The 25,875-nt window shown below is 41.0% G+C and overlaps 1 protein-coding gene and 1 pseudogene across 2 annotated transcripts in view; both read right to left on the bottom strand.

Moving 5' to 3' along the window:
• The window catches only part of GABRG3 (gamma-aminobutyric acid type A receptor subunit gamma3), a 572,166-nt gene that overhangs the window by 436,379 nt on the left and 109,912 nt on the right, over window positions 1-25,875 (bottom strand). The window lies entirely within an intron of this gene.
• On the bottom strand, window positions 18,901-25,736 carry LOC309625544 (glutaredoxin-related protein 5, mitochondrial pseudogene; annotated as a pseudogene). The gene has a single exon. The product of its transcript is annotated as a glutaredoxin-related protein 5, mitochondrial pseudogene (transcript).

Genomic DNA, 25,875 nt, shown 5'->3' with positions numbered 1-25,875 from the left:
TTCCCTCTATGCCCACTTTCTGGAGAGTGTTAATCTTAAATGGGTGTTGAATTTTGTCAAGCTTTTTCTGCATCTATTGAGATTATCATATGGTTTTTCTCCTTCAATTTGTTAATATGGTATATCACATTGATCGATTTACATGTATAGGACAATCCTTGCATCCTTGGGATAAATTCCAGTTGGCCATGGTGTATGATGCTTTTAATGTGTTGTTGGATTCAGTTTGCTAGTATTTTGTTGAGGATTTTTGCATCTATGTTCATCAGTGATATTGGCCTGTAATTTTCTTTTTTCGTGATACCTTTGTCTGGTTTTGGTATCAGGGTGATGGTGGCCTTGTAGAATGAGTTTGGGAGTGTTCCTCCCTTGCAAATTTTTGGAAGAGTTTGAGAAGGATAGTTGTTAGCTCTTCTCTAATTGTTTGCTACAATTCGTCTGTGAAGCCATCTGGTCCTGACTTTTGTTTGTTGGAAGATTTTAAATTGCTGTTTCAATTTCATTACTTGTGATTGGTCTGTTTATATATTCTATTTCTTCCTGGTTCAGTCTTGGAAGTTTGTACCTTCCTAAGAATTTGTCCATTTTGTCCAGGTTGTCCATTTTATTAGCATATAGTTGCTTGTAGTAGTTTCTTTTGATCCTTTGTACTTCTGCAGTGTCTGTTGTAACTTCTCCTTTTTCATTTCTAATTCTATTGATTTGAGTCCTCTCCCATTTTTTCTTAGTGAGTCTGGCTAAAAGTGTATCAATTTTGTGTATCTTCTCAAAGAATCAGCTTTTAGTTTTATTGATCTCTGCTATTGTTTTTTTTTCCTTCTTTCTTTCTATTTCATTTATTTCTGCTCTGATCTTTGATTTCTTTCCTTCTACTAACTTTGGGTTTTGTTTCTTCTTTCTCTAGCTGCTTTAGGTGTAAGGTTAGGTTGATTATTTGAGCTTCTTGTTTCTTGAGGTAGGACTGTATTGCTATAAACTTCCCTCTTAGAACTGCTTTTGCTGAATCCCATAGGTTTTGGGTCATCGTGTTTTCATTGTCATTTTTTCTAGGAATTTTTCAGTTCACCTTTGGTTTACTCTGTGATTTCTTGGTTATTTAGTAGCATATTGTTTAGCCTCCATGTTAGTGTTTTTTACAATTTTTTTCCTGTAATTGATTTTGAATCTCATAGCATTATAGTTGGAAAAGATGCTTGAAACAATTTCAATTTTCATAAATTTCTGAGGCTAGATTTGTGACCCAAGATGTGATCTATCCTGGAGAATGTTCCATGTGCACTTTAGAAGAAACTGTATTCTGCTGCTTTCAGGTGGAATGTCCTATAAATATCAATTAAGTCTATCTGATCTAATGTGTCATTTAAGGCTTGTGTTTCCTTATTAATTTTCTGTCTGGATGATCTATGTTTTGGTGTAAGTGGAGTGTTAAAGTCCCCCACTATTATTGTGTTACTATCAATTTCCCCTTTTATGGCTGTTAACATTTGCCTTATGTATTGAGATGCTCCTATGTTGGGTGCATAAATATTTACAATTGTTATTATGTTCTTCTTGGATTGATCCCTTGATCATTATTTAGTGTCCTTCCTTATCTCTTGTAACAATCTTTAAAGTCTATTTTATCTGATACGAGTATTGCTACTCCAGCTTTCTTTTGATTTCCATTTGCATGGAATATCTTTTTCCATCCCTTCACTTTCAGGCTATACGTGTCCCTAGGTCTGAAGTGGTTCTCTTGAGGACAACATATATATGGGTCTTGTTTTTGTATCCATTCAGCCAGTCTGTGTCTTTAGGTTGGAGAATTTAATCCATTTGTATTGAAGGTAATAATCGATGACATATATTCCTATTACCATTTTCTTAATTGTTTTGGGTTTGTTTTTGTACATCTTTTTCTTCTCTTGGGTTTCCTGCCTAGAGAAATCCTTTCAACATTTGTTGCAAAGCTGGTCTGGTGGTGCTGAATTCTCTTAGCTTTTGCTTGTCCATAAAGCTTTTGATTTCTCCTTCAAATGTGAATGAGAGCCTTGCCAGGTAGAGTATTCTTGGTTGTAGGTTTTTCCCTTTCATCACTTTAAATATATCCTGCCACTCCCTTCTGGCCTGCAGAGTTTCTGCTGAAAGATCAACTGATAACCTTATGGGGATTCCCTAGTATGTTATTTGTTGCTTTCCCCTTGCTACTTTTAATATTTTTTCTTTGAATTTAATTTTCGTTAGGTTGATTAATATGTGTCTCAGCATGTTTCTCCTTGGGTTTATCCTGTATGGGACTCTCTGCACTTCCTGGACTTGATTGACTATTTCCTTTCCCACGTTAGGGAAGTTTTCAACTATAATCTCTTCAAATATTTTCTCAGGCCATTTCTCCTTCTCTTCTTCTTCTGGGACCCCTATAATTCAAATTTTGGTGTGTTTAATGTTGTCCCAGTGGTCTCTGAGACTGTCCTCAGTTCTTTTCATTCTTTTTTCTTTATTCTGCTCTGAGGTAGTTATTTCCACTATTTTATCTTCTAGGTCAGTTATCCGTTCTTCTGCCTCAGTTATTCTGCTGTTGATTCCTTCTAGTGTATTTTTAATTTCAGTTATTCTGTTTTTCAATCACTGTTTGTTTGTTCTTTAGTTCTTCTAGTTACTTGTTAAACGTTTCTTGTATTTTCTCCATTCTATTTCTGACATTTTGGATAACCTTTACTATCATTACTCTAAATTCTTTTTCAGGTAGTTTGCCTATTTCCTCTTCATTTATTTAGTCTCATGGGTTTTTACCTTGCTCCTTCATCTGCAACATATTTCTCTGTCTTCTCATTTTGTCTAACTTACTGTGTTTGAGGTCTTCTTTCCACAGGCTGCAGGGTTGTAGTTCCTCTTGCTTCTGGTGTCTGCCCCCAGTGGGTGAGGCTGGTCCAGTGGCTTGTGTTGGCTTGCTGGTGGGAGGGACTGGTGCCTGCATTCTGGTGGGTGGAGCTGGATTCTTTTACCTCTGATGGGCAACGGCTGATGTGTTTTGAGGTGTCTGTGTGCTTAGTACGACTTTAGGCAGCCTGTCTACTGATGGGTGGGTTTGTATTCCTGTCTTTCCTGTTGTATGGCGTGGGGTGTTCAGCACTGGAGCCTGCTGGCAGTTGCATGTATCCAGGTCTTGGAGTTGAGATGGAGACCTCCAAGAGAGCTCTCACCTAATAATATTTCCTGGGGCCAGGAATTCTCTGGCGTTCTAGCATCCTGGACTTGGCACTGCCATCCCAGAGGCTCAGGCCCAACCTGCGGCCTGGGAACCAAGACCCCGCAAGCCACATGGCTCGGCAAAAAGGAAAAAAAAAAAGAAAACAGAAAAAATTGGTAGAGAAGAAAACAAATGAAAACAAACAAACAAAACCCCAGGCAAATGGTAAAAGCAAAACCAAACAAAAACAAACACACAGACACATACAAAATAAGAAACAAAAACAGAAATACAAAAATCAAGAGAACCAGATAATCCCAAAACGAAATCAAACCATTAAAAACCAAACTAACAAAAACAAAAATAAAAACAAAAATAGATTGCAAACTGAAAGAAAAGGCAAAGAAAACAAAACACACAAAAATGATAAAATAACATAAAAACAAAATAGAACAAAGGAAAGAAAAAAACAAGGAAAAAACACAGAACATAAAAGTAACACAGAAATATAAAAAATTTTAAAAACTAAATAAAAATAAAAACAAATATTAATAAAAAACAACAGAACATAACATAAAAAATTGTAAAAATTATATTTCCCTGGGGACTCAGCTGTCAGTGTCTTTGCCCCCTCCATGAGTCACAGCCAACCTCCATCTCCCCAGGAAGCCCTCCAAAACCTCTAGGTAGGTCTCTGGTCCTTCTTTGACACTGTGGGGGCAGCTCAGACTCTGACCTGGCCCAACTCCCACATGTACTAGTCCCCAAAGTCCACAGCTGCTAGAGCTAGAGTGGTTTCAGTTGTGGGAACACTTGTCCATTCAGATATTGCATAGATGAAGGGTTTACCAAGCCAGTCTCAGGGATTTAATCTGTGGTTTGTGCAGCTGCATGGCAATATTTCTGTTCTTCTTCCTTAGTCGCCATGCCCCTGGGGCTCAGCTGTGGTTTTAGCTCCACTTCTGTGTGTGGGCCACCCACAGGAGTATGTTCCCACAGCTGCCATAGAGCACTCAGGTCTGCCCCAGTGAGGACAGGGCATGGAGATGGCATGACAGCCTGGGTCACAGGGGCCCCAGCGGTGACAGGTGCACAGTGAAAGTCACGGGTGCATGAGATCCGGCCCTAGTGGGAACCGGCACGAGGTCAGCCCTGGTAGGGGCTTTTCCTAGTGCCTGGCAGGGCAGGGGGCCATTGCGTGGGGGGAGAGAGGCTGCAGTGGCAGCTCCACCCCCTGCACATCACTCAACAGTGGTACCTTTCTTCTATGGCAGTCTGGATTTCCTCCACAAGCATTCCTGTTTGCGGATTTCCTCCCTCCCGTCCCCTCAGGCTGTCTCCTCACAGGCAATGGCAGTCCTCTCCCCTGGTTTGCTCTCCAATCCCAACGTTCCAGCTCTTAGCCCTGTGTGCACCGGCAGACACACGTCACAGTCTGGGGCATGCAGGACTGTGGCATGGACCATCTGTGTAGGTCTCACTCTGGCCTGTCTGCCACAGACTGGCTGTTTCACCCTCCTCTGACAGCCTAAGATGCTCCCCTTCTGTCCCAACTGATTTCCCCATTGGTGAGGGCGCTTCCCCAGATGCGGGAAACTCTTCTCTGCTTCAGCTCCCCCTAAGGGGCACAGATCCCATCCCACTTCCTCTCCTCTTTTTTTCCCTTCTTTCTTTTGTCCTACCCAGTTATGTGGGGATCTTTCTTGTCCTTACTGGTGTCCAAGGTCTTCTGCTAGTGTTCAGCCAGTGTTCTGTGAGAATTCTTCCATCTGGGGATGTATTCTTGATTCATTTGTGGAGAGAGATCAACTCCACGTCTCCTACTCCTCCACCATCTTGGTTTCCCCAGGACTGAAAAATAGACTTTACTCAAATGCCTCAAGCTGCAAAAATGTCAGATAACCTGCTAGTGTTTGTGTGGACACTTTTTCAGGATATCCCGCCTGGATAGAAAATCTCTGAAATGGTTAAAGCCCTCCTTAGGGAAATTATCCCCTGATTTGGATTAAGGCATTAAAACAACATTCATCCTGGAGACCACAATCAACAGGAAAAAACAAGAAAATGAATCACATATTAAAAAGGAATGGTGTTAAAAAGTCAAGAGACATTAAACTTGGGATAAGGCCTTGCCAGTTGTCCTGCTATGGATCCGTGGCTCCCAGAAGCAGGCTTAAACTAAGCCCCTTTAAAATATTGTATGGTAGGCCATTCCAGATGTCTACCCAGGTAGGAGAATCTATAAATGTTAAAAGACCTAGCAATTGCCAATTATATTAAAACTTTGGGCACTATACTATTCATGAGTTTGCCTCCAATAGGTCTGCCTATCCAACTGAAACAGATGGTAATTCCATTGTAGCTGGAGAAGGGGCAGCCAATTTGTTTAATTTTGTCCAAATAAATAGCACAGGAATTTAGTATATGTATTGGGAACTCGAACCAAAACCCCAAATGCAATTACGAATTAGACAACAACAAATTGCTAAGAGGTTTCACTGGGTTCAAATAGTTGTGGATAAAAAGGACTAACTAAAGATTCTAAGGAATATTTGTCACCTTAGTTCAGCAGAATGGTCTTCATTCTTTTACCACAAGGTTGTGGAATGGATGTTGACAGTGGGGAATTGTAATAGGGAAATACCTTTTGTATCCTGTTACAAGTTAATCACTAAACGGATGTTGCCTATAAGCTTAAATTACACATAATGGTCCATCTCTGGGAACCCTGCCTCCCAGGTAATGACCATTAAGCTAAAATACCTTTGTTTAGCTCACAAGAAACATCCTGACCAGGCTCACCTGTGAATGACTACAGGGAGGAAGAAATTCACACCTCCCCTCTGGAGGCTGATGGGAACCAGGAAGTTTTTGACTTTACTTCCTCCTCTTTTAGTATAAAAAAAGCCTGACTTCTTACTCAGGCAAGATGGTTCTTTGGGGCATGAACCCACCATCTTCTTGGTTAGCTGGCTTTCCAAATAAAGTTGTTATTCTTTGCCCCAACAACTTGTCTCTCGATTATTGGCCTGTCGTGTGGTGAACAGTACAAGCTTGGACTCAGTAACAATATGGCAGTCAGACCCCAAGTGCTGTCCATCTCAGAAGATTCAGAAAGCCTAGTAGAGTGAGAGATCAGGGGCTCTGATTAGATCAAAGCCTTCACTACAGCTCTGGGCAATGTTTTTCAGGTTCCATTTTGAAAGGGTTACAATTCATCCTGTTCAGTGTCCCACCCTTTTGCAATTCCACTGTGTACTTATCATACACTCCCTATCCTATCTGTGACCAGGAAAGAGCTCCTGCTAATGCATCACATGAGGAAATGAGGCACTGTGCCAGTTATCAATGTACTGCCTCTCAGCTCTGAATTTCTCCTTCATTGCCTGATGCATGAAAATAGATCTAGGTCCTATAAATATGATTCCTTGGCCAATTGGCAGTAAGTTTTGTCAGCAGGGGGTGCTGGAGAGACACTGTGAAGGCTTTGCTGCTGGGTTCTGGAGTGCTCTCTGAGCGGGCTGCTGCAGTGTGGCCATGTCTCCAGGGCCCAGCTGCTTCAGTGAACTCGGCCCTTCCAGCTCCAGGCTCCAGTGGAAAGGCTGTCCCCCACCCTGTGCCCACCCCCAACCATGCCCGGCTCCTGCAGCACCTGGCTCCTCAGTGCACAGAACTCAGTGGTACCCAGTGGCCAGCAGCTGCACAGCACCCTCCCTGGTTTTGTAGTAGAATGACTCCTTGGGTAAACGGATTTCCCCAGCAACTTGGAAGGTGGATTTCTGGCAAGTTCCACTGGTGCAGGACCACAGCTGACTCCTCTGTTGTCCAGCAAGCCATGGCCACAGCCCCTTTGACAATGTCTGCATCTCAGACCAGGGCCCCTTCCTTGGGTAGCTATCTCCTTCTGTATGCTATGCCTGTATTTTTCAGTGTTCTCTTTACTTCTTACTATCCCATCCCCCTTTACTTCAATCCTCTGTTATAGTTATAGCAATTCTTTATACTATACTTTCCCAGTTCAAACCACTCTGTAGCTTCTCTCTCCTGAGCTGATACTGACAGACACAGGCATCAAGCTGTCAGAGCTCTGTGCCTGCAAACTATATACACTGACTCAACTGAGAACAGAAGAGAGTTTAGTGTGGGATGTCCAGCAGTTCACAGAATGAAGGGGAGGTGCGGAGGCCAGGCTTGGAAAGGAGAGCAACCTTGGCACGTCGAGGGTTCTAGGTGCCAAAGCCAACGGGAAGGACCTGACTGGGCCAGCCTCCCTGAAAGTCGAGCCTGGAAGGTGCTGTGGGCCGGTCACATACGGAGGGAGTGCCCAGGAGCAGGACAGGCAGGGAAGCAGGTCAGGGCAGCAGGGAAAGTCAAGCGGGGTCTTAGCTGGAGGCAAGCTGGCCCCATGGGGGCACTCTGGAGCACAGACACAACTACAGAATTACTCCACTGTGGCAAAGGGGCCAGCCTCTTGTGCCAGCTGTCTGTCATTTGCTGTCCCCGCTCCAGGCACAGTGGCTCCATTCAGCCAAGGGATGTTCTCTGGAAAGTTGCTCAGCTGGCAACACAACAGCAGCCTCCTCCATAAGACATCGTAAGAGAAGGAAAGAAACAGGAACCTCAAGTGGACACAGGGAATTAACCTCTGAGTGGGGACAAACTTTACCACAACTGCCACAGCAGCCTTGAAACACAAGAGTGAGACGGCAGGAAAATGCAAACAGCAGAAGCACTTCCAAGCCTTCTTTGTTGTTTTCATCTAAATGAATCCTCCTAATTCCTTCCATCTGATTCCAAAACATGTCTTATGTCACTAAGCTGCAGACCCTCTTGCTTGGGAGGACTGGAGCAGAGCACATTATAAAATGCTCCCTTGACTGGGAAAGAAGAGCAGAAGAGGGGAAGGCAGTGGGGGTTGTAAGATGTTTTGATGTGTTTGGGGAATTTAAAAACCTAGCAATATTCATGCACATGTCAATGCTTTCATTTTGCTTGGAAGCTGCTAGTAGTCAAATTAGCTCCCTGCATCCCCCAAAGTCATACTCACATTGAAGAGGTCTGTGTGTTTCTTCATTGCTTGTTTTTGATTTTGCTTCATTTACCCTTGACATGCTACTTCCCAACATTTCAGCACACAGCATAAGTTTAGCTATGCAATATTTTAAATAAATGTTATCAATTCCTTCACTCCTAGAACTTGAAGTGTAAAATTAACAGGATAAAGTCAGAAGAGGGATTATTTTCGAAGCATGCACATGAAAATGGTGCTATTTTCCAAGACAAGGGGGAGTGGGAATCCAGAAAAAGTGATCCAGGAGCAACCTCCTGAGTCCTGAGCAGGCCCTCCCTCTCCCCACCCCAGCAGCTGCTCCTCCATCTGCGATAACTACCATACCTGCTCTGAGGTTAAAGGGTCTTTCCTTTTTTTTCCAATAAGGATTTGTTTCACTGTGTTTTCTACATAGATAGAAATAAGGCTTTTTTGATGAAAAAAAAAAGTCTTTACAAAAACAATCTATAATTAAATCAGTAACAAAATTTAACTTTAAATGAGTCAAGTATTCTACATTTGAAATTCAATTTCACAGACATTCAAGATTAGTGAATTTTGGTAAGAAAAAAAGACTACCAGAAAGGAAAAAGACACCTTTTCAACTGATGATAAGTTATAAACTTTTTAAAAAATTGCTTTGGGAAAACACACAGTATAGTTATTTAAGAAAAGTCATCTAAGGAAGACTTAAGTGCTTCAGGTTGAGTGAGCTTTAGACTGAAAACTATTTTAAAATTTTCCAAGAAACTGAAGCTTTTCCATGCAAGTGTGGGCAACACTAGTCTTTCCTGAAAGTCCTTCAAGTGGCCTGGAGTCTACTTCTAAATGTGTCCCTTCTGGTGGCACCTCTTCTTTTTTTTCCACGAGGAATATTTGAATCATAGCACAAAACACATATCAGCATTTCATTAAAAGCAGTACCAATTATTCCAAAAGGTTAGTGAGATGCTTTTTCTTGACTAAAGTTTGAGCCCATGGGTCTTCCAGACCACTCAGCAGCAAGGTTTATTAAGCACTACTGTATCTCCAAAAACCAGAGACACAGAATAAAAGGGCACCATGATTTCAGGAATATTTAGAAAAGAATGGAATAAATAAAACAGATTACATCTTTTATGTTCCAAAGATATATGGTTAGTATTAAGCAAGATTTCTGTGAATATATGTATATCACAGTAAGAACTGCTAGGTCTATCAGGGGTTAGGAAAAAAAGGGAAATCTAAAATATCATAAGTAAATGACCAAAGGATTTTTCTAGAAACCTAATCTTTAGTTTTTGCAAACAGCCAGTACCACTTTAGTTCATTTATTTCAGCTATTATTGAGCAATATCATAGAAGTATGATCATGCAAAACTGGTAATTTTCTGGGAATGTATGTAGCAGGGAAATGCCACCTTTCCACAGAGAATGCTTTCCCCTTTAAAAGTATAAATCCAAGTTGACATATCTAACTTGACCAGGATTTTACCTGTATGAAAGGAGAAGTCCACACGATGCTATAGCTGTCTAGTTAAATTCTCCACAGAGGATTCCAGTGGAGATAAAACTCCAAGTACACTGAGGTTCTTTTTCTACTGTTTCTCAAAAAAAGCACATAAACTGCTGAGATCTATCAGGCTGTATTTTGGCCCCAGCGATTGCCTGATCATAGCTCAGCAGACTAAGCTAAGTTCTGTTTGGTCCTCTTCTCTTTTCTCAATACTTCCCTAGAAAAGAAAAGATTTTCTACCACATCTCAAAGCAACAAAAAACACCAAAAGATAATTTGACTCTCCAAATCCATGGGATGTCACAAATGGAAGGAACAGAGACCCACATGTTCTACAGAGTATATTTTGGGGGATCTACAGGAAGGAGGGAAGTTGGCCCCCACATTCTTACCACTAATAAACATCACTGACCTACCAGAGGAAAACTCACATATTCCTGAAACTCTGCCTCCAATATCTTCCTATTGTAATGAAACAACTTGATATCATTTCAAGTTTTCAGAAGTAGAGATATATGTCTAGGAGCATGTTTTCTATGAATTCAATTCCCACCATATTAACATCCTGTCATTGCAATGACATAAACATTGACAACAACTAAATATGAAACTTTTTTTAAGTTCCCATTTTTCCAGGGTTCCAACTTTGCCTTTGCCTTGCAACAGTTTAGCCAGGCTTAGGCACGTGAGAAATTAAAATACAGTATAGACCTCACCCCTTGAGCTTGTCCTTCATTAGGGAGAAAAGTAATGCGCCATCTGCTGTTTACATTATGCAGTGCAAAATGCAACTCCTCATGAGACTGAACTGTAATGTATCGATTTCTTTTATATGTAAGTCATCAGCGAGTATTAGAGTTGAAAGGGATCTCAGATATAATTCAGCTGAATCCACTTATTTTACAAATAAGACAGTAATTTGTTAATTTCTTTTTTTAGTGTTTATTGTTTCTTTAAAAAGTCCTTTTTGAGTTCAATAAACATTAATTAAGCATTAACTACTAAATATTAACTAAACATATCTGGTCCACAGGGGGCCTACCAACGAGTATAAACTATCTAAACTATTTATCCAAATCTAGTCAAGAATATGTATTCCTACTCTCAAGCTAAAGACTGAACTATTTCCAGTGTTTTAAAAGCAGCCAGGCTCAGGCTTCCCTGGTGGTGCAGTGGTTGAGAATCCGCCTGCCAATACAGGGGACATGGGTTCGAGCCCTGCTCTGGGAAGATCCCATGTGCCACGGAGCAACTAAGCCCGTGCACCACAACTACTGAGCCCACGAGCCACAACTACTGAAGCCTGCATGCCTAGAGCCCATGCTCCGCAACAAGAGAAGCTACCACAATGAGAAGTCCGCACACTGCAACAAAGAGTAGCCCCCGCTCACCACAACTAGAGAAAAGCCCGCGCACAGCAACAAAGACCCAGCGCAGACAAAAATAATTAAATAACTATTTAAAAAAATAAATTAAAAAAATAAAAGCAGCCAGGCTCAATGACAGACACCCCCATGAACACAAGCCCACAAACGTCCAGAGAAGGCAGTTGGGTGGTGGGGTCGGAAACCCCAGTACGTGGTGAGGGTCTGGGGTGGCTGAGCATGCACACGTGGAAGCACAGTGACAGACTTCAGTGTTTAAAAGCAGCCATGGGTGATAGATTAGACTTGTTCTGTAAGACACCAGAAGGCAAATACAGGGTTAGAGGACAGAAGTAAAGGGGGCAGATTGTAGCTGCATGAGATGAATTTTTCCGTAATTAGAATTGTTCAAAAATGGAAGTGCCTCCCAGTGAAAATGCTAAAGCAGGGGGTAGGTAGATCTTCTCAGACATTTTGTGCCCTGGGAGGAGAAGTGATTCCCCAGCCCCCACCAGGTCCCAGTTACCTTTTTAAAGTGGGCTTGCTTCTGGAAAGCAATTTACTTGAGGTTATCAACTAAGCCGGGGTCAGAGTTGGAGTTTTAGTTTGCAGGAGAAATAGTTCTCTTTTCCTTTTTCCTTTTTTAAATTTTTTGGTGGGAGTGCAAGGTGGGAAGATAGAAGATAGGAGGCTGGCTCCATAAATCAATCCTAGCATTTTCTTTGGAACTGGTACTGATGATAAATCTTTAGCTGCATCTGACTGGCACATACAGATATCAATAAGCACATGATTTAAACTTGGGAGAGATGTGATTATTCTAGAGAGTTGTTATACAGCTGAAAGTTTTTATGCAGATGAACAGTGTTTTCTAGTTACATGGTAAAATCTGATGTTTAATTTTAACAACAACAAAAAGAATAGTTACCTCAATCGAATACTGTTTTATCATAGACTTATTAAAAACGCTACTCAGACAGCCGGAGTTCAGAATGCACCCAGCCCAGTATAAGGTATGAGACCAAACTGTGTGGCTTAACCACACGGGGGCCTCCTTGAAGGACCCACGAAGCTGGGGAGTTTACTGCACCAGAAATATAAGAACATATGTTTGGTGAAAGCTCCCATCATCATTAAAAGTACCCAATAACATCTCCATAATGTGGCCTTTCATTTCCTGCCAGCATGGACACACTTGTCTGTAAGTTATTAACCTTTAACGGAAAACAAAATATTAAACCCAGGAGAGCAATAGCAAGTTGCCTCATTCCTAATATATTCCTACTTTGTATTATGACCTTCCCGTCTATTAAACTCAAAATGCTTTATTTATGGCTTCATTCATTTGAACTGTATTGAGGCACTGCCACCTAAAGTAAACTACAGAATATTTACCAGCATTTAGTGGCTTCCTTAGAAATGCGAAGTCCTACTAGGACTACACAGATGAAACAATGGAACTAGAGTCAGAACTTCTAGAAGACAGAAGAACTGAAGAGAGAAATACAAAAACCAGACCTAAGGTCTCAGTCCTTTTACAGAGAGGAGGGAGCTTGGGGGCTATCAGTTCAATATAGTTTCAAGTGCACAAAGTAATCAGTGAGCTTGGCAGAGTGGAGTTGACAAAGGAAGACAGTGACTCGGTCCTCAAGACCCCACAGCCTGGCACGTGTGATTCTATTCAGCATGGCTCTGTGCTCCCATCATCTGATGCTCCTCTGGGGCAGGAACTCACCAGGAATGGCCTCTGTACCATGCTCACTCCACCTAACACTTAACACAGTAATTCCACAGAGTTCAGTGAACTGCATTGCTCGTTGACACACTTTTATCCTGACATTCTAGAAATCTCAGGGACCTTCTGAAGCTGAGTTGAGTCCTGTGGGCAAGGACTATTTGACAACAGGTGGCAATGACACAGTCTGTTAGTTCTAAGAGCCTGGGAGCTGCCAGCTGTTTGCTGGAGAGCTGTTTCTCAGAGCAGCATGCCATGACCTTGTAGGACCAGCCAAGTGGGGCTTCAGCCCTGCCCAGAGGCCCAGTCAGCCAATGGGGAAGCACAATGACAGGCCATGAGATGCTCCAAGTAGGTAACCACCCTGCCTCTTCCGGAATGAAGAAGGTTTATGTTTGAACAAGGTTCTCCTCTCATGAAAGTTCATGACCACAAGTAGTTCAATACTGGAAATTTTAAAAACCACTAGGATTTTAGATTCTCCGTAATGTCATGTAAATTAAAGTACATATTTTAAAATCATATAGTTTCCACTGTTCTTCATCTCTTGGTTTATAACCACAATGCATTGCCCATATTCTAAGCATTTAATTTTATAACATTGATAAAAAGTTGTAATTAATGACAGTATCTGTTCATACATATTTTAGGGAAAAAACTAGAAGGGGGAACATGGTTCATTCTTCAGTAACTTTTGGCCACACAGAGGTTCTAGGACCAAGTTCTGCTGCTACGAAATACAGATACTTAAGCAAAGAACAAACTTTTTCACCTGGTGATTGGTACAGATACTTATGTTCTCTGTGGTGCCACCTAGTGGTTCAATCATCTAAACTGCATCTTTTTTTCCCACAGTTTACAGACTTTTTATTGAAAACTTTACATTGAATAGCCCCAAAGAGAGAGAAAAAAAAAGACTGACCTAAACAGGAAATCTGTTTCATTTATATCCGGTATTCCTGTGTAGATACAAACATTGAACTGCTTTTTCCATATTTTGTTTTTACCACCATCACTTTACATACCACCAATGACAACAAGTAACCTATCTGCAACGAAACTGCAGATTTTTCACACAGTGTTCTTACCATTGGCTTGAATTCAAAATTTTGAACTATCTCCACAGAAGCTGAGAAGTATAATACTTTACGATTTTATTAAATGTTTGTAAGCATCCTACAGGCTTGCTTGCTAATCCTTGTCTTTGGCAAGTCCCTTTTGACTAGAGATTTTTAGCACTAGCAAAGGGAATGAAGGCAGCAAAGATACTAATACATGCGTTTGGTCTTCCTTTTATGGTTTCTTGTTTTATCTTTTCTTGATGGACAAAAGTGTTTTAGAAGTGAGAAATTTATATTGAAGGGTAATTTTTTTTTAAACAAATGATGCTGGTTCAATTGATTTAAATAAATTTTTTTTCTAAAATTTTGGTTATGTTGGGTATCATTTTGATATTACTTTTCTCAACATTAGGGTATCTGAAGTAACAGAGACCTGAAGCTATAAGTTTTTCTGTATAAAAACTAGACTAGAAATAAACTGCATCTTTTAAAAAAATTTTTTAATTTTTATTGCAATATAGTTGCTTTACAGTGTTGTGTTAGTTTCTGCTGTACGGCAAAGTGAATGAGCTATTCGTATACATATATCCCCTCTTTTTTGGATTTCTTTCCCATTTAGGTCACCACAGAGCATTGAGTTCCCTGTGCTAATACAGTAGGTTCTCATTAGTTATCTATTTTATACATAGTAGTGTATGTATAGTAGTGTCAATCCCAATCTCCCAATTCATCCCACCCTCACTTCTCCCCTTGGTATCCATATGTTTGTTCTATAAACAGACTATCTGAAGGCATTATCATCAGGCTGGTGAAAGCTATACACATGGTTGCAAATCCTTTTGCTTTGCATAATTTACCTTCATACCATCTCAATACAGTCTCGGAACACATGTCTCCTCTCTGGGACATTTAAGTTAGAAATGAAAAAGAATATTTGCCAAACTTCAGGTTTCTTGACAGGGTGAGAGAAGAATGTAGTTGGTATCCAAATAACTGATTGATGGTCAATAGAAATGAAAAGGGCTCAGTCCTTCCAGGTGAGTCCATCCTGTGCACTGTCACTACACAGTGGCGACAATGCCATCATGAGCATAGACAGTAAAAGAAACACTACTGGGAGTCTGGGTTTAGAAATTGTTACAAAACAGTAATAAAGACTCGATTTGGAAATATATCCTTGACTCCATATTTATTGAACCATATTTTCAAACTGGAATAAAGGTTACAGTTAACTATCCCAGTTATCAGTAGAAACTTAGAAATTACAGGTCAACATACTGTTCTTGTAACTTGGATTTAGCCTATAAACTAAACCAATAGAAGTAGAGACTACTTGTTATTTGCCCACCAAAATCCATTCTCCCAATTTTCAGTAAGAACAGGGTTGCACGTGGGAAGAGAGTGCCAGACAAGAACCCATTTCACAGACCCCCCTGCAGCTGGCTGTAGCCCCAGAACTTAGTTCTCCCCAAGGGACTTGTGAACAGAGTAGGGAGTACCCTCCAGGCTTTGCAGTCACATGCTGGAAAAGATGGAGCACTCATTGTCAGCCTGCTTCCCTGAATGCCCGAGGGGCCAGAGCAGCCTACCAGCCTGAAATGTTCCTCGGAATTCCTAATAAGAAATTTCTATACTCTTCAAATCATTGAATTACTTGGATTTTCTTGTTACAGCAGCTTAGTGTTCCCTAACCAACAAATGGAGGCCTAAAATTATTTTAATAGTGGATATTGGATCCAAAATTCATTTGAGTGTAGACTTTACAAATGGTTTTACTGGTGACAGTGGTTGCATTTAGCCTAAGAGCTTTCCAAAAAAAACATTAAATGGTAAATATGTGATGGGATGGAGGTGGAAGCAAATATTATGGTGGTAATCAGTTTGCAATTTATAAATGTATCAAGTCAACCCATTGTAAACCTTAAACTTACACAGTTATGTGTCAATTATATCTCAATAAAGCTGGAAAAAGAAAAAAGAAAATACATACTCTAGCAATACAAAAGCAGTTAAAAATCAATTTTATTTTAGACAAAGTGGCACAGTTTCAGACTTAGTGCTAATCACTTATCAATTTTGATCAAGTCAAAGAACATACTGGAATCTAATGGACTAAATTAGTCTTCAGGACTACAAGGATGAATCCAGACAGCACATCTCTACAGTTACTCTGACTATTTATGAGATGGTAGCTCTTAGTTTCCATTATGGCCATTTGTTTTTTTGAAGTACTTTGACAAATAGCAACAGATCAAAACAATGACCAGAACTGGATGTGTAGCCAGAAAGTTTGGGATACATAAATTAATTTCCCAAATTCAAAGATACTGTGACTTTTGGGTGAGCATAACATAGCTCACTTACTGTTCAGTACGTTTCTCAGAATTTAGTCAAATTGAGAAATCAAATGATTCAGACTTGCCGAGTTCTTCACCCCACAGGGTGCATCTAAAACTTAAAATGAAAAGCATACACAAAAATCGTTACCCTTATCCACAACTACTCAGTAAGACTCTGCCACTTATTAATTACACCAAACTCTGCTGAGAGAGCTGGGTATAAACTCTTGTCACCATCTGCTCCATTCTCAGATGCATGGTAAACCTGAACCCGCTGTCTTATTATGAGTCACCATGGGAATTCAGTAAGATAGGACTTTAAATTCAAAGGCTGTCTTTGCAGATAGAGCAGATTAGCACACTCTTCAGTAAAAGTCCATGGCTTCTCCAAGCAACTGTTTGTAAAATTCTGCAATGGAAATATCCCAAAGATTCACTGTGACATGAGTAAATAAACAGCTTCCCAGTTGAGCCCACATACTCTCATGTCATGCAACAAGCCTGGCTGCACAGGGCAGGGCAAAAGCCCTCCTGGTACTGCAACAGAAGCTGGATGTAATGACTTTCTGTCTGTATGTACATGGACACTGTCTGCATGTACGCAGTCACTTCTTTTTTATTTCTTTGTCCCTGGGACTTCTTTTAGGCAAGTAAATTTGGTCTTTCTGTTTTTAGACTAAATGGAAAATGTTCTGAACTATGTTGTCTTACACCTACCAATCAGGATGGTAACTTTCCAAAGAATAAGTACATGGGACAATCCCTTTAAAACAACACCACACTTCACATATGGAACTAATGAAGGGCATGCAGAGGGAGCCCTAAGGATAACCTGGTGACCAAGACTCACTTTCTCCATCACCAGGGCCCTCTGCTGCCCAATCTTTCCAGGCAGCACAGAGGCATCCTTTAGGACTGTGCAGCCCTATAGATGTGTAAGGCACAGAAAACGGAGCAAAACTCAAATGACTCCAAGACACAACCTCTGGAATCCTTTGGTTTTAATAAATCTCAGACACTCTAGTTGTTTATCATTTGCCATTCTCTCTTAAAAACCAAAAGCATAAATGACCATAGACGTTGAAGACTTGTTAATTGGATTCAAAAAACATTCTCTACTGGAACTACAAAAGCAAAAGTGGTTTAATCCCATAAAAACTGTGTGTGTGATGACTTGTCCTGACCCAGCTTGTGCAAAGAACCCAATTGGAAAATGTCTTTTTTTGAAGTTCTCGGTTACTTCGGGACACGGAAAGGTGAAGCATTTCTTGCAGATCAGCTCACGTCCATGTGCTCCCAGGTAAGAAGGAGGAAGTGCCCTTGGGGTTTTCAGAAGCTGAAAATCTGGAGGCCAAAAAACTGGAATCAAGTACTGAATGTTTCAAAGCAGGGCCAGGGTTATGGTCTTCGGGCCACATGCTGGAGGGTCTTGTTTTTCCATCTGGACAACGGATACAGAAGAACTGTCTACTCTAGACTCTGTCTTTGTATCCTCAACCCTCTGAAATAAGAAAGAGTACAGAGTCTGGAAAAAAGGGAGAAATGGACCACGTTTTAATGACGTGCTTCTCTGATGAAGGTTCCAGCACTTGTATACACCTGAACTGGGTGATCTGTTGCTTTTTCCTGATCAAAGTCTGGGGTCTTAGGAAGAGTCAGTGCAGGAATACAGAGGAATGTGCTAGAATCATCCTTGAAAGTTCACTGTACAACTGAGTTTCATTTATTGCAGAACAAATATGACAAATATAATTTTAAAAACCTCATTTGCCATCTGGCACAGGTACTGGTTTTCTGTTTGCAGTGGATGCTGCTGTGGTGGGAGCTCAGGGGTTTCCATCCAGCCATGCGAGATGGGCTAGCAGATGTGACGTGACAGGCTTCCAGGCAGGGCTTCTCAAAAAAGCTCTCCACAAACCCCAGTTTTATTCTCTCACCAACACTGGATGATACCTCTCACCTCTTCCCACAGCCCTTCCCAGCACTGTGAGAATGTCTCTGCCAATTCCCAGGGTGAATCTTTGGTGTTAAATTTGATTTCAGGACCTAAAACAATGCCTGATCCAAAGAAGATGCTCATGTATATTTATTAAATGAGTGACTTTCTTTGATTACTGATTTAATCATTGTTTTGTGTCTTTATTTTCTCTTCGTGATTCTTCTCTTGTGCTTTTTTAAAAATATTTTTTCTAGTACTTCTGGGGAAATGGTGGATTTTTTTTCTTATTCATTTTTGAGAACACTTTTATCTTTGCTCTCAAACCTTTAGTAATCTCTATCATGTTCTAACTTTTTCATTGTCTCCTTTCAGTCTCCTAAATATATAATCATATCATTAGCAAACAACTTTAGAACTAATAACCCCAAGTTATGCCTCCTCTAAGTTCACGGTACTCAGTATTGGTTGATCTTAAAAATCAAAAAACTGTTACACAGGGCTATCTTGTTTTATTGCACTTTGCTTTCTTGTGCTTTGCCCATTGAAGGTTTGTGGCAACCCTGCATTGAGCAAGTCTATCGGTGTCATTTTTCCAACAGAATTTGCTTCCTTTGCATCTCTGTGTCACATTTTGGTAATTCTCACAATATTTCAAACTTTTTCATCATTCTTACATTTGTTACAGTGATCTGTGATTAGTGATCTTTGATGTTACCACTACGAGCATTTTTTAGCAATAAAGTATTTCTTTTTTTTTTTTTCCCTGGGTTGGCAGTTTATTTTAAAAAACACCCCGGTTATCTTATTTTCTTCCTTGTCCATCATTTTTTCTTAACAGAACAAGTTACAAAAAATTGGGGAGGGGGGGTATATTATCTTTGCAGACTGACATATTTTCAGAGGACTCATGAATAATAATGAGGATTCAAAAGCTCCTAGGTTTACTCCTGAATCAAGCAAAGAGCAAAGGACAACATAAGAAGGAATTGTGTTTACAGCAATCTCGTCGTACAACATTGATTATGACGGTGCAGTGGTTACAATTATGTTCACGATAGGATATTCCTTGCTCAAACACCAGACATGCTAAAATCACCAGGCTGCTTACAAACTGGAGGAATCAGTGCAAACAGTCATCTGAAGAGCAAAAACTAGAATCGGGAAGGCTTTTCTGGCAGTGAGATTCTGACACCAGCAGCTTCCTTGTGTGGCCACCCTCACTTTGAGTCTTGATCTTTCTTTTCATCTAAGAGGGTGGAGCGGATCCCCAGCTTTTTCAGTTCTTCCACCAGGTCCCCATTCTGGTGCATCTGCAGAAGAATGTCACAGTCCCCCACGAACTCGCTGTTGAGGTACACTTGCGGGATGGTGGGCCAGTTGGAATAGGCTTTAATGCCTTGCCGGAGCTGGGGGTCGTCCAGCACGTTGTAGACTGCGTAGTCACGGATGCTGTGCAGCCGCAGGATCTGCACCACGGTGTTGCTGAAGCCGCACTGGGGCTGCTCCGGCGTCCCCTTTAGGAAGACCACCACCCTGTCCTTCTTCACCAGCATGTCCAGGTGCTCCGACGAGCCACTGCCGCCCGAGCTCGCCACCCGCACGCCCAGGCCCCGCAGGCCGCCGCCCGCGCTGTGCCCCCAGCAGAGCAGAGCCGCTGCCGCCCGGCCCAGGGACCCGCTCATCCCCGCACGCTGGCCGGAGCTCTCGATGGCCAGGGCCCTGGGCTAGCCAGCCGAAGCCTTCCCCCAATAAACTATTTCTTAACTAAGGTATGTATATTGTTTTTTCAGACACAATGCTATTGCACACATCATAGACTACAGTATAATATAAACGTAACTTTCCACACACTGGGAAACAAAAGAATATTCATGTGACTCACTTTATTGTGATATCTGTTTTATCACGGTGGTCTGGAATTGAACACACAATATCTTCTTGGTGTGCCTGTAAAAGCAGAAAGCTGGGGTGCCTCTAGAGCAGGTGTTGGTGAACTTTCTTCTATGAAGAGCTAGGGAGAAAATATTTCAGGCTTTATGGAACAGAGTCTCACACATTCTTCTTTTGTTTCTTGGGATTTGCTGTTGCTGTCATTGTTGCTGGTTTCTTACAATACTTTAAAAGTGTACAGATTTTTCTTAGTTAACCAGCAATTTTTAAGAAAGAAAAGCAGGTCTTGGTCCCATCTGGCCCATGGGCTGTAAATTACTGAACCTTGACCAGTTTCATGCCCAGATCTGATGCTCTTGCTTTAAGGCCCACACTCATTCCAGAAGGTGTCCGTCTCAAGGTCCCCTGCAGAACGGGGACAGCAGTTGATCTCAGTGATTACAAGCATTTCCTTCTTGGTCTCAAAGCTGTGATGTTTACACAGCTGCACCTCCTCCTTCAATGTGAAACCACCTTACACCCTGTCAAGGAGTCTCCAGAGGGAGAGATCAAGGTGGCAGAGTAGGAGGACATGGATCTCACCTCCCCCAAAAACACCTTAAAAATGGATCTACACGTGGAACAGTTCTCACTGAAAACTAACAGGAGACGGGCAGAAAGACTCCATTGTGACCAAGACTGTAAGAAAGACCCACACGGAATCAAGTAGGAAGGGAGGAGAAGTGATCAGGTCAGAACCTGTGCCTCTGGGAAGGGCTCAGAGGAAAGGGGGATTACATGGGCGGAGATCCTCCCTGAGGAGTGAGGGGTTTGAACCACATATTGGGCCCCAGCCTGGGGGCCCAACACCTGGAAGATGAGTCCCCTAGCTGGTTTGAAAACCAGTAAAACTAACAGGAGGGCTGAGAAAACCTAGACTCCACTCATGAGGCATGCGCAGATGCTTGCTTGCTCCCAAAACAAGACAGAGGAAGCAGACTGAAACTGTCTGGGACTTTGTCTAGCTTCCCGTGACTGCTCCAGTGCACCCTGGCCCAGGCTGAGCACCCGCTGAGCACTTCTGGCTCCAATGCAGCTCCACACTAGGGTGGAGGCTGCTCCTGCCAAGGAAGGTGCACAGTTGGAGGGACGGAGTGGGATCAGACCCAGCACTGCATTTGAAAGGGGCGAGAGTGGCTATTACTGGCATTTGCAGAGACTTAGCTCTGACTGGTGCCAGGACCACCCAGTGTGCATGCTGGCCCATACCTGGTGCACACTCCAGACCCTCTTGCTCCAGTGCTACTCCACTCTGGGGTGTAGGTGCCATTGCTGGGAGAGGGCAGAGCACACATTTACAGGGAATGGAATCAGCTCAGACCCAACACTCAGGGCTTCTGCTCCAGCAACTTGGGAGCAGAAGTTGCTGACCCACCCCACATAGGGCAGTGACAGCCACTGAACAAAGGAGAAGCTCAGCTCATATCTGGCACTGGCTCTGGCTGCTTCATCTCCAGCCCCACCTCCCACCATGGTGATAGCTGCTAGCACACGCTCAAATCCGGCTCTCCCATCAAAGCTACTCAACACAAACTGCATAGGGACATTCCCACACAAGGACACCCCTTCAAGACTGGAATAGGTGACCATTTCACCTAATTTCATAAAGACAGAGAAAGTTAAACAAAATGAGAAGACAGAGGAAATTGTTACAAATGAAAGAACAAGTGGGAAAGAAACCTGAAAGAAAGAAAAAAATAAACAACTACTGAAACAGAGATAATTTACCAGATGAAGAGTTCACAGCGTTAGTAATAAGAATGCTAACTGAACTTGAGAAAAGAATAGATGAACACGTGAGAAGTTTAACAAGGAACTAAAAAATATAAAAAGAACCAGTCAGAACTGAAGAATACAGTAAATGAAATGAATGGCACACTGGAAGGAATTAACAGCAGTCAAACAGAAGAACACATAAGTGCTCTGGAAGATAGAATAATGGAGATCACCCAATCAGAATAGCAAAAAAAAAAAAAAAAAAATTAAAAAAATGAGAACAGTTTAAGGGATGTCTTGGACAACACCAAGCACACTAACATTTGCATTATAGGGGTTCCAGAAGGAGAAGACAAAGAGAAAACAGTTGAAAATGCATTTGATAAAATTATGGTTGTAAAATTCCTAAACCTGAAGAAAGAAACAGATAGCCAAAGCAGGATGCACAGAGGGTCCCAAACGAGATGAACCAAATGAGACCCACACCAAGACATATCGTAATTAAAATGGCAAAAGTTAAAGAAATAGAACTCTAAAAGCAAAAAGAGAAAAACAAAGAGTCACATACAAAGGAAGGGAATCCCCCATAAGTCTATCAGCTGATTTTTCTGCAGAAACTTTGCAGGCCAGAAGAAAGTGGCATGATTTATGTAAAGTGGTGAAAGGGAAATACCTACAACTGAGAATACCCTACAGCAAGACTGTCATTTAGAATTGGAGGAGAGATAAAGAACTTCTCAGATAAGCCAAAAACTAAGAGTTCATCAACACTAAATGGACACTGGGGCTTCCCTGGTGGCGCAGTGGTTAAGAATCTGTCTGCCAATGCAGGGGACATGGGTTCCAGCCCTGGTCTTGGAATTAATAGATAACTACAGGACATTCCATCCAAAAACAGCAGAATAACATTCTATTCAAGTGCACATGGAATGTCCTCCATGTAGATCACATGCTAGGCCACAGAACAAGTCTCAACAAATTTAAGAGGATAAAAATTATATCACGCTTTTTTTCTGAACACAATGGTATGAACTAGAAGTCAATCATAAACAAAAATGGAAAAAAAATACAAACACATGGAAACTAAACAACACACTACTAAAAACACACACAAAAAACAAGAAAAACCAATGGGTCAATGAAGAAATCAAAGATGAAATCAGAAAATACCTCAAGACAAATGAAAATAAAAACACAACTTTCTAAATCCTTGGGATGCAGCAAAAGCAGTTCTAAGAGGGAAGTTAATATTGATACACGACTACTTTTAAGAAACAAGAAAAAATCAAATAAACAACCTAACCTACCACTTAAATAAAATATAAAAAGAAGAAGAAACAAAGCTCAAAGTCAGCAGGAGAAAGAAAAAATAAAAATCAGAGAGAAAAATAAAATACACACCAAAAAAAAAAAAAAAATAGAAAAGATCAATGAAGCCCAGAGCTAGCTTTTTGAAAAGATAAACAAAATCTATAAGCCTGTAACCAGGCTCGCCAAGGAGAAAAGTGAGAGGACCCAAATAAAGAAAATAAGAAATGAAAAAGGAGAAATAACAACTGATACCACAGAAATACAAAAAATCATAAGAGAATACTATGAACAGTTATATGCCAACAAACTGGACAACCTAGTAGAAATGGATAAATTTCTAGAAACATACAATCTTCCAAGGCTGGATTAGGAAGAAATAGACAATCTGAACAGACCAATCACCAGTACTGAAATTGAATTAGTAATCCAAAAAATTCCAGTAAATAAAAGTCCATGAACAGACAACTTCACAAGGTTTTCTACCAAACACATAAATGAGAGCTAATATCTATCCTTCTCAAACTATTCCAAAAAACTGAAGAGAAGGGAACATTCCCAAATTCATTTTACAACCACCATTACCCTGATATCAAAACCAGACAAAGACACTGTAAAAAAGAAAACTACAGGCAAATAACTCTGATGGATATAGATTCAAAAATCATCACCAAAATATAAGCAAACTGAATCTGACAATATATAAAAAAGATCATACATCATGATCAAGTGTGATTTATACAAGGGATGCAAATCAATCAATGTGATATACGATACTAACAAAAGGAAGGATGATCATCTCAATAGATGCAGAAAAAGCATTTGACAAAACTGAACAACGATTACGATAAAAAACTCTCATCGAAGTTGGTAAGAAGGAACAAATCCCTACATGATAAAGGCCATTTCTGAAAACTGACAGCTAACATACTCAGTGCTGAAAAGCTGAAAGCTTTCCCTCTAAAATCATGAAAAAGACAGAGCTCCCCACTCTGGACACATCTATTTAACACAGTATAGGAAGTCCTACTTAGAGCAATCTGACAAGAAAAAGAATGAAAAGTCATCCATATTGGAAAGGAAGAAATAAAACTGTCACTATTGGCAAATGATGTAATATTATATAGAGAGAAACATAAAGGCTCCACCAAAAAAAGTATTAGAACTGATAAATGAATTCAGTAAAGTTTTAGGATACAAGATTAATAAACAGAAATCTGCAGCATTTCTATACACTAACAATGAACTATCAAAAAGAGGTAAGTAACACAATCCCATTTAAAATCACATCTAAAAGAATAACGTATTTAGGAATAAACTTAACCAAGGAGGTGAAAGACCTATACTCTGAAAACTATAAGACACTGATGAAGGAAACTGAAGATGATACAAAGGAACAGAAAGATATCCTGTGGTCATGGATTGGAAGAATTAATATTGTTAAAATATTTGTACTGTCCAAAGCAATCTACAGACTTAATGTAATCCCTATCAAAATACCCGTGACATTTTTCACAGAACTAGAATAAACAATCCTAAAATTTATTTGGAACCACATGACCATGAGTAGCCAAAGCAATGTTGAGAAAAAAAAACAGAGCTGGAGGTATCACACTCTCAGACTTCAGACTGTACTACAAAGCTACAGAAATGAAAACAGCATGTTACTGGCACAAAAAGAGACACAGAGATCAATGGGTTCTCCCCAGAAATAAATCCAGGCACTTATGATCAATTAATCTACAACAAAAGAGACAAGAATATATAATGGAGAAAAGACAGTCTCTTCAATAAGTGGCACTGGGAAGACTGGACAGCTAGATGTAAAAGAATGAAATTAAATATCCCACAACATTTACAAAAATAAACTCAAAATGGATTAAAGACCTACATGTTTAAGAACAGAAACCATAAAACTCCAAGAAGAAAACATAGGCAGAACACTCTTTGACATAAATCTTAGCAATAGTTTTTGGATCTCTCTCCTAAGGCAAAGGAAATACAAGCAAAAATAAACAAATGGGACCTAATTAAACTTAAAAGTTTCGAACAGCAAAGGAAACCATTAACAAAATGGAAAGACAACCTATGGAATGGGAGAAAATACTTGTAAATGATGTGACATATAAGGAGTTAATATCCAAAACATATAAATAGCTCATACAATTCAGTATCAAAAAAAATTGAACCCAATCAAAAAATGGGCAGAAGACCTGAGTAGTCCGTTTTTTCAAAGAGGACACGCAGATGGCTAACAGGCACATGAAAAGATGCTCATCATGGATAATCATCAAAACCACAATGAGAGGGGGTCTGGGCAAGATGGCAGAAGAGTAAGACGTGGAGATCACCTTCCTTCCCACAGATACATTAGAAATACATCTACATGTGGAACTGCTCCTACAGAACACCCACTGAAAGCTGGCAGAAGACGTCAGACATCCCAAAAGGCAAGAAACTCCCCACGTACTTGGGTAGGGCAAAAGAAAAAAGAAATAACAGAGACAAAAGAATAGGGATGGGACCTGCACCAGTGGGAGGGAGCTGTGAAGGAGGAAAGGTTTCCACACACTAGGAAGCCCCTTCATGGGCTGAGGCTGTGGGGGGCAGAGGGGGGAAGCTTTGGAGCCACGGAGGAGAGCGCAGCAACAGGGGTGCGGAGGGCAAAGCGGAGGGATTTCCGCACAGAGGATCGGTGCCAACCAGCACTCACCAGCCCGAGAGGCTTATCTGCTCACCGGCTGGGGCAGGCGGGGGCTGGGAGCTGAGG

This window comes from Balaenoptera borealis (genome assembly GCF_965194805.1).
Source record: "Balaenoptera borealis genome assembly, chromosome: 3".
NCBI classification, from domain to species: Eukaryota; Metazoa; Chordata; class Mammalia; order Artiodactyla; family Balaenopteridae; genus Balaenoptera; species Balaenoptera borealis.
The sequence above is the reverse complement of the archived record's forward strand: the minus strand, read 5'-3'. Positions and strand labels throughout refer to the sequence as shown.